The sequence below is a fragment of the Podarcis filfolensis genome (assembly GCF_964270895.1).
Source record: "Podarcis filfolensis genome assembly, chromosome: 6".
Lineage (NCBI taxonomy): Eukaryota > Metazoa > Chordata > Lepidosauria > Squamata > Lacertidae > Podarcis > Podarcis filfolensis.
The window spans coordinates 87,569,448-87,578,900 of NC_139609.1; the positions used below are offsets into that span (position 1 = coordinate 87,569,448).

The 9,453-nt window shown below is 44.6% G+C and overlaps 1 long non-coding RNA gene across 2 annotated transcripts; it reads left to right on the forward strand.

Annotated features, from left to right (window-relative positions):
* The first annotated feature begins 8 nt into the window (after positions 1–8).
* LOC310764879 lies at positions 9–7,351 on the forward strand. 2 transcript variants are annotated; one of them, XR_014549312.1, is made up of 3 exons: positions 9–101; positions 966–1,088; positions 6,742–7,351. It is a non-coding gene; the product is annotated as an uncharacterized lncRNA (long non-coding RNA). The 2 variants fall into 2 exon arrangements; XR_014549313.1 differs by lacking the exon at positions 6,742–7,351 and adding an exon at positions 1,819–2,204.
* Positions 7,352–9,453: the final 2,102 nt, after the last annotated feature.

Genomic DNA, 9,453 nt, shown 5'->3' on the forward strand with positions numbered 1-9,453 from the left:
AGTTGGCTCGAGTTCCAGTATAGAACAATGTTATTACTGGAGTGGGTGCTGGTGGCACTGTGATCTAAACCACTGAGCCTCTTAGGCTTGCCAATTGGAAGGTCAGTGGTTCGAATCCCCACAACAGAGTGAGCTCCCATTGCTCTGTCCCAGCTCCTGCCAACCTAGCAGTTCAAAAGCACGTCAAAGTGCAAATAGATAAATAGGTACCGCTTGGTGGGAAGCTAAATGGCATTTCCGTGCGCTCTGGTTTCCATCACGGTGTTTGTTGTGCCAGAAGTGGTTTAGTCACGCTGGCCTCGTGACCTGGAAAGCTGCCTGTGAACAAACACTGGCTCCCTTGGCCTGAAAGCGAGATGAGCGACACTACCCCATAGTCCCCTTTGACTGGACTTAACTGTCCAGGGGTCCTTTACTTTTATCTTTTACCTTACTGCTGGTGGCTGCCAGCATATGGAACATGGCTCTTTCTGAAAGCTTTGCACAACATCAGAAAGTGGCCAGAGTTGAATTTTAGCATGACAAATGTGAGGCAACAAAGTTTTGCTTTCTCGGTTTCGTTACCAAAATGACAGGGTCTCATCCACCACCACCAAGCATGGCTCATTCTGCTGTGGCATATGCGTTGAGCTTACCTTTTGGTTCCGGCTGTGTATTCTTTTACCTAGTAGGAACTCATGGTATTGTTTGACAGTTTATGTACTTGGTCCGCGATTGTTTGTTTTTACGTGCTCAGGTGTTTGCATGTTAAAATTTCCATTTCAAATATTTTTTTTTTTTTTTTTGCAGAGGGACACAGAATCATTTGAAGTACTGTAGATGCTTATGACTCGGGGGCAAGTTGGAAATGGGGGGGGGGAGATCCACAACCAGATATTCTAATGAGCAAATGCCGCTTTCCTGGGGCAAAGGAGGCAGTTCAGATTGTGGGCCATGGTGCTGAATAGTTAACCCTTTCCTCCAAGTTATGTTCCCAGCCAGAATCAGCTCTCCAGAGGCAACGGAGACAGAGCTTTGGCACAAGTATCAGTTCAGCTGCAGCCAACCATTTTCCTTATACTGCTACTCAATAACGGCAGCAACCAAAGGTTAGTTGGGAGCTGCTCAGCTCCAGAAGCTTTTCTTCACCCCCTTGCAAGCTACATGATACATATTTGATAAACTCAAGTCATTAGCATGTTAGCAAATATATTTCTCAGCACTCTTCACACAAAGATACCTTTAAAAAGACATGCTGGGTTGACCCTGCTTTGGGCTATTCCTTTGCCTTATGTAAACTTTGTTTATAAAGCCTGGCTTATAAACTTTTCTTTCCCCTGCTCTGTAGCTCATCCACCATGCTTGTCTGCTCATAATTTGGTTTCAAGCAGTGTTTTTCCCCCTAAAAAAAATGTTTAGGGGTACAGTTATACCTCATGTTGCATCCACTTCTTGTTGCGTCTTTTCGCGTTACGCCCCGCAGTAACTCGGAAGTACCGGAACAGGTTGCTTCCGGGTTTTGCCACTCGCACATGTGCAGAATCGCTAAATTGCACTTCACGCATGCACAGAAGTGCCAAATTGTGCCGTGCACCAGTGCAGATATAGCGCTTCAAGTTGCGGACATTTCACGTTACGGACGCGCCTCCGGAACGGATCACTGAAATATTGCCCTTCAGTGAGGCCAAACTTAGATTCACAAAATGTTTAGAGGTATGTGTACCTCTGCGTCTCCCCCCACCCCACCCCACAAAAAAGCACCGGTATAAAGTATATATAAAATTCATCCCTGCTTATCCCTTCCCTCTTCTTCCTGTTGATATTCTCTCTGCTGTTAAGAATACAAAGAAAAGTCTGCCTGGTGCATCAAGACCATCTACCACACATCCTGTTTCTCATGGTGGCCAAACAGACACCCATGGGAAGCCTGCAGACAGGACCAGCACGCCATAGCCCTCTCTCCACTTCTGATTCCCAGCAGTGATTCTCAGAGACACACTCCCTACATCAATGGAGAAAGAACACACCCATCATGGCTGGTACCCACTGATACCCTTTGCCCTCCATTAATCTGCTTAGGCCAGTTTCGAAGTCAGTGGCCAACACAACATCTTGTGGGATATAATTCCACTATGTTTAACTATGTGCTGTTCAAATAACTTCTCCCCCCCCCCCCATCCTGAACTTCCAACATTCTGGGTGGAATTCAGCAACTTTGTTGCATTGCCATGTGAAATAAATTTGGTTGTTTGCATGACTGCTTGATGTCATCACATTACCTACATGATCAGAAGAAGAGTTTGGATTTGATATCCCACTTTATCACTACCCTAAGGAGTCTCAAAGCAGCTCACAATCTCCTTTCCCTCCCTCCCCCCACAACAAGCTGTGAGGTGAGTGAGGCTGAGAGACTTCAAAGAAGGAGGAGGAGGAGGAGTTTGGATCTGATATCCCGCTTTATCACTAGCCTAAGGAGTCTCAAAGCGGCTAACAATCTCCCTTCCCTTCCTCCCCCACAACAAGCACTCTGTTAGGTGAGTGGGGCTGAGAGACTTCAGACTAGCCCAAGTGTGACTAGCCCAAGGTCACCCAGCAGCTGTATATGGAGGAGCGGGGAAGCGAACCCAGTTCACCAGATCATGAGTCCACCGCTCTTAACCACTACACCACACTAGCTCTCGGTAATTGGATGTGACAGGTGTAAGAAAAAGCAGCTACTTGAGGACCACCAATGACTCATTCCTGGCTCAACGGCCATGTTCTATTGGATCCTGCCATTGGTCATTTTCCTGCTCTGTGTATTTCAATGGGAATTTGCTCAAGGGTGCATAGAGGATACCTGGTAGTAGTACATATGGAATTCATTCCCACAAAATGTAGTGATAAGCCTACCAATAACTATTAGCCATGATTGTAATGTTCTATCAGGGACAATATTATTCTGAATGCCAGTTGTTGAGAATCGCATGTAGGATGAGTGCAGGATTCCCATAGGGATCTGGTTGGCCACCATGAAAACAGGATGCTGAACTATATGGCCCAGTGGCCTGATCCATAGCTGACTGCACCCAGTTCTTTTATTGCCTTCTTCTTTCTCTGAAGAGATAACATAGAAAAAGAAAAAGAAAAGAAAAAAGAAAGAATGGCAGCTTAAAACCAACAGATGCGGCTTTTTATTATTATTTTCTCTGAAAAGAAAATAAATGAAAGAGTGGATAGCTCATGCATGGCTGCTGTAAAAGTCCATATGCTCCTCAGCAAGAGTAAATTAATCTTGTACATGAGGGGCCCTCTTTCAGCCATCTATTGCTTTCTAAATTAAACCCCCCCAAAAAATAAAACCCTGCCAAGTGAAGTTTATTGAGGTTTGTCCTCGAGCTATTTACACAGCAAAATTAATTTTGTTGATCAGGTTTCCTCCTTTGGTTGACTCTGTGATCTAATTCCTCCCATGTATGAAAAACCAGATTAATAGGAACCCAAGATGGTTTAATATATTTTGACAGCAAACACTTATCTTTAATCTTCTCCAGTTTGCTGACAGTCATATCACCTTATGTATTCCATGTATTCCCCCCTCCCCCTCCCAGCCTCAGTAATAGGGGCTTCTGTGCTAACAAGTTGCACAATGCCTCTGCGTGTTTGCATTGACTCGAATACATTTGATTTCCTCACTGACTGATAAGCGCATCAGACAGCAGTGCACAGCAGTGGGCTGGGAAAGATGCTTTTGTTCATCCCTGTTCATCTGCATGACAAGAGGGAGCATGAACACTCCCAGAGCTCTTGGGACAATCATGCAGACAATGCAGGAGCCTGGACTATCTTCAAAAGATGCAGCTGTCCCTCAAGCCATGGAAGGAAGCGCCACAGTGATTACTTGCATGAGTGGAGTTTAACAGCCTTCATATTAGAAGAGTAAATACTTCCTAAGGATCCCTTATTGGCAATGCATGGACAAGTCTGTCATTTTCAGATTCTTGCAGTTCCTCATTTTGCTAATCTTACATTCAATTAGCCACATTTTCCACATCAGTTTAAAGCCCTTATGACTATCCCCCAGTATTTTAGCGCACATTCCTTGTAATGGCTTACACACTATTCTAGGTATCTCTCCCCCTGCCCCCCAATGCAACACAGTTTAATTTTCCCTAACATGCATTTTAATGCACATAGTCTCCTAAATACACATTTTTTGGTGGCTGCACAATTAAATCACAATATTCAGAAGAATTGGAAGGATAGCTCTGTTTCGGTATGCATATTTGGTTCAGTAAATGCAATTTAGGAAGATTTGCATTAGAAGAGAAGAAGACTTTGGATTTGATATCCCGCTTTATCACTACCCGAAGGAGTCTCAAAGCGGCTAACAATCTCCTTTCCCTTCCTCCCCCACAATAAACACTCTGTGAGGTGAGTGGGGCTGAGAGATTTCAAAGAAGTGTGACTAGCCCAGGATCACCCAGCAGCTGCATGTGGAGGAGCGAAGATGAGAACCGGGTTCATCAGATTACAAGTCTACTGCTCTTAACCACCACACCACCCTGGCTCTCAGTGTGAATTGAACTAAATTAAAAGGTGAACTGAACTAAATGACCCTCCTATTCCAATTTGCAACACGGCACACATATTGATCACAAATTGGGGGTGGCCATTCATCATAGCAGTAGGAGTCATATATTTGAGCTGAAAAGTACTGATGGGTCACTGTCTGATGTAGACTGATGCAACTGAGATGCAGGCCACAGTGCAAGCCTAACTTCATTCTAGCTTTAAAGCGGAGGGAGAGAGAAATGATGCGCTTCATAGCAAAATAAGTGTTCTCAGCTGTCAATGTGTCTCCTCTCCTCCATGCTTAAGGTGAACTAGCAGTGTCTCATTATTCTTAAAGTACCTTTGCGACTGATTTTTCCAGAATGTACTTACTTAATTTGCAATGAAACCTTGCATACTTGCCACGTATATGGGTCCTTAATTCTTACTAAGAATATCTCCAGGGCTCTCTCCAGGTCTGAGGTGATCTTTGGTAAAGTCCCATCTAGCGATGTACTTCAGGAGGTCTTGGTAAGCTTACCTAGAGGCAAGAACCTGAACCAGTGCTGAGTTTTAATTGTCCACAGTTTAATTTTCCAGGGCCCTGCGGGAAATTAAAACGACAGCACCAAAAACAAGATGCTTTATAAAAGTATGTTTGTGGTGGGGAGAGATCAGATTTCAATGGTGAGCTCTGACAGCTTCCCCTGCATTTAGCTTACTAATACCAGACCTTAAATACCCCTAACTACTGAACTCTGAAATGGCAACCTTCATTGAATGTGCAACCCTAGTCATTGGGTGTGAGTGTGTGTTTATCTGCTATATGTTCTTATATCGCATCCATCAAGGCCAGCCCAAGACATTTTGGCATCTGAGGCCAAACCACAAAATGCCTCCCTCCGTCTGAAAAGAAGGACAAGAGGGGAATCAAGTCAACCTTGCTTAACAGGAGCCCAGGAGACTCCAGAGGGCAAACCTCACCATTTCCTCCCCAGAGGTGGGAGGAGACCATCAGTGCCTCCTGTTCTCCAAGAGGCCACTCTGAAGGTGGGAGGAGGAGGCTGCAAAGGAGACAGCAGATCTGACCTCCAAGAACACACCGCAGCCATCACTGCCATCATGGCAGTGGCAGCAGCGGGTAATGGAGGCCGGATCTATTACTCCTGTGGATCTTGCCACCCAAGGCAGTCGCCTTCCCTTGCCTCATGGGCTGGCCAGCCCTGTTGCCCATCCTCCTGCAGTAGCCCAGAGGAATGACGCCATACTTTGGCTGGCTCAGGGAAAACCAAAGGTGGTAAAAGAGCCACTTTCAGTGCCTTGCCAGGCTCGTACCTGCAAAGTGGAAGTGAGGGTAGAGGAATGATCTTGTGCTCCTCTGTCTTTTTCCTCCCCCCCCCCACCTGCTCTTTTCCTTCCACTATGAACAGAGGAAGTAAAAGACAGTGGTACTTCGGGTTAAGAACTTAATTCATTCTGGAGGTCCATTCTTAACCTGAGGTACCACTTTAGCTAAAGGGGTCTCCTGCTGCTACCGGGCCGCTGGAGCACAATTTCTGTTCTCATCCTGAGGTAAAGTTCTTAACCTGAGGTACTATTTCTGGGTTAGCAGAGTCTGTAACCTGAAGGATCTGTAACTTGAAGCATCTGTAACCCGCAGTACCACTGTAAGTACTTTTAACATTTGGGGAGGCGGGGAAGGTGCCCTTGAGTGTCATCAGAAAAAAAAAATCACTGTACAAGGGAGATATTTGCAACAGCTTTTGAGCTGGTCTAAAACTTTCCCTGGTTTGTAGAGGGTGTTGTCAGGTGGCCGAGAAGGCCTTTTCCTTTACATCCAAGTCCCTTCAGCCCCTGACACACACCCAATTTGCCCTTTGGGTCTTAGTGATGTTTATATGTCCCTGGACATATAAGTAGCCAAGAAAGACAGCAGGGAGAGGGCATGTGACATCAGATGTCCCTCCCTGAGATCCTGAGATCCACCTGCTTGACCTCTGGGAGGGAGATCCTGAGCAACATGTGGCTTCTGAAATGACCTCCTGAGACCCATAGGATTGCAGCCTAATTTTTTCTTTCATTGCTAGTTCTGGACGGCCAGCCTTGAGAATCAACTCCATTCTTGCATCCAGGAGAGCATAATGAGAAATCAATTATGCTTGCAGGAAAACTGTGAGGCTTGACAAGCCTCAGGGTCTTTGATTGTCAGCTGATGTATTTTTTTTACAGACATGTCATCTGAATGGCTAAAATGCGGCAGCACACACTCGACTACTCATCGAGGAAGATGGAGATGATGTCTTTTGATTTTTCAGCAAGGCGTCACTGAAATATGATTTACTAGGCTGTCAGCCTCGTTATTTCTGGCACGTTTCCAAACATGCCACAAAGGTCAGAATTAATTTATATAATAATGAGGTCACATCAAGCTATATATTGGAACATTTAGACAAAGCTGCCTCCAAACCCTTTCGGTCATGCCGTCAATTTTAACTGCATATTACAGCATATTAGCAAGTTCAGAACGTCAATACATTTTCGTGGAAATGGGGATTTACTCTGCCGATCTGCCAGCTTAGAATAATTTCCCTCTCAGTAGGATACCGGGATTGGCTTTCATTCTAAAACAAGTAGGGAAATTGAAGGCTATTTTGTTGCCTTGTCCTCCTCCTTACCTTCTAGAATGAAGGGAGGGGGGAACCACACACACAACTCTGATTAAATATTTTTCCAACCATTTCTCCCCAGAGGTCTCATTTACTACTAAGAAAATTTTAAGATTGCCTTTGAACTGCAGGAAATGGTGACACAAGCAAGATTTTAATGATTACCTGGTTACATTTAACATCCATAAAAATTCTCTTGTTTTGGAAGTTCAATATAATTGAAAATATATTGTTTTTAAATTATGCATGCACTCAGGAATTGGAGCAGAATCAAAACTCAAATCTCTCTCTCTACACACACAGCTTGCTCAGAAAATAAGACTCTTGTACAGCCTAGTTATCAAGCAAAATCTTTAAACAATTCATCTCTGTGTTGCACATGTACATCCATGCACAGAGAGAGAGGAAGAAAGATTTCAGGATAGCCAGCTCGCAGCTGCTGCAAAATACATCTGAATCCTCAGTGCAGAGAGGCCATTTCATTGATTATAGCTCTTTTCTTCTGAGAAGCTAAAAAATAAGTTAAGTCATGTTCTTACATGGCAACTTCTCCCCTTTTCTTTCTACCATACCTTTTGTGGGCACAAGTGATTCTGTGCAGGAGGATGAAGTGTGTCCTAATACACACACATACACAAAAACAATTGGTATAGTTACTAAGTTTTGTGTAATTATATACAGTGCTTTTTTCTAAAAAAAATGTTTAGGGGTACTCTCATTTTGACTCAAGAAAATCACCATTTTATAGTAAATGGACAAAAGTACAAGTATTCACAAAAATGTTTAGGGGTATGTGTACCCCTGCGTACCCCCGGAAAAAAGCACTGATTATACAGTAGTGGGGTGTTATGTACTGAGTTGAATAGGATCCAAAATGCAGCAGTCTGATTGGTCCTAGAACAATGCAGCAGTATGATTGGTCCACAGGAGCCACCCAATCCAGCTCCAGGTGGAAGTGAATCCACAACCTGATTGGCCTACAGGAGAATTCCGGAATTAGCCAATCACGTGCAGCCCATTGTGTAAATAATGTATATAAAGCAGATATTGTGGGGGAACTTCCATTCCTCCTCACCACTATGAGCTGAATAAAGATCATGAAATCCACTCTCGACTCTGAGTATATTTCAGGGGGGAAACAGATAAGGACTCAGCTTAAATGCTTACAGTCCAAAATGCTTGCCACGAGTAAACAAAAAGCAGTGGGAAAGGTGACGAGTGGACAGAGACAATGCGGCAAGAACAGAAAGGGATTGAAATGACATTTCAAGGACTTCCGGAGGCGGCGCCAACGGCAATGGCGGTCTCCTTCTGAGTAGGAGGAGAAGCCCTGTAGAAAGTGGGTCTGTTCCGCTACGGCGAAGCGGGGACCCGATCTGAAATCGCAGGCAGAAAGAGCCTGCGAGCGTGGGACCCAGCAGGCACCTTTTGCGCCCCCCGTTTTTGCGAGGGAGCCCCGAAAGGGGTTCCGGTGTGCAGCGGGAGCGGCGCGGTGCTACGGGTCGATTGCTGCGTCTACAGAGCGAAGCCGCGTAGCTGTTGCCGGAGAGCGCTGACCTTTTTCCTGTGAAATTCGGCTCTAAAAGAGAACACCCGTGAGTAGGGGGACTTAAGAAATTTGGATTTGAGAACAAAAAGAACTGAATTTGGGCTCCGAAGCGGAAAGGTGTAAACAGGAAGTCCGCCTTTCCGCTTTGTAAAAGATCAAAGCAAAGACCTTTCTGTGCTATTACTTTAATGTGGATCGTTCAACTTTAACTCTAAGCACCAAAAGAGAGAACTCCCCTGCAGGGGAAGTTGAGAAAGTGACTGTATTTCTTCTGGGGATCTTCTGGGAATTTTAAAAGACTTTTTATTTGAACTCTCATGGGAACGGTCTGTCAGATTAATGAGGTTTGCTACATTTGAGCTCGCATTGACTGTGGATACAGTAAATATTTGATCTAACTCTGCAAGAAGATACATTTCTGAGTTTTACTGATCTGAATACTTAGTTTCAATTAAAGAGGGGATACGGAAAGCCACAAAAAGATTTGTTTGTCTGGCTATTGAGAATTTTATGGCAGCCACTGTATCCCCCTAGAGGACTATTGAAGTTAATACCTGACTGGAGGAATTTTCCACTGTCAACTTTGGGGACTTTCCACTACAAGGCTTGCCTGTGGGAATTGACCTTGACTGAAGATAAAGGGGAATGACTGAACAAAGAGCAACAAGATCCAAGGTCAAAGTCCAACAATCTACTTCAATCTCCCAGCAACGTAGGGCATCTGTG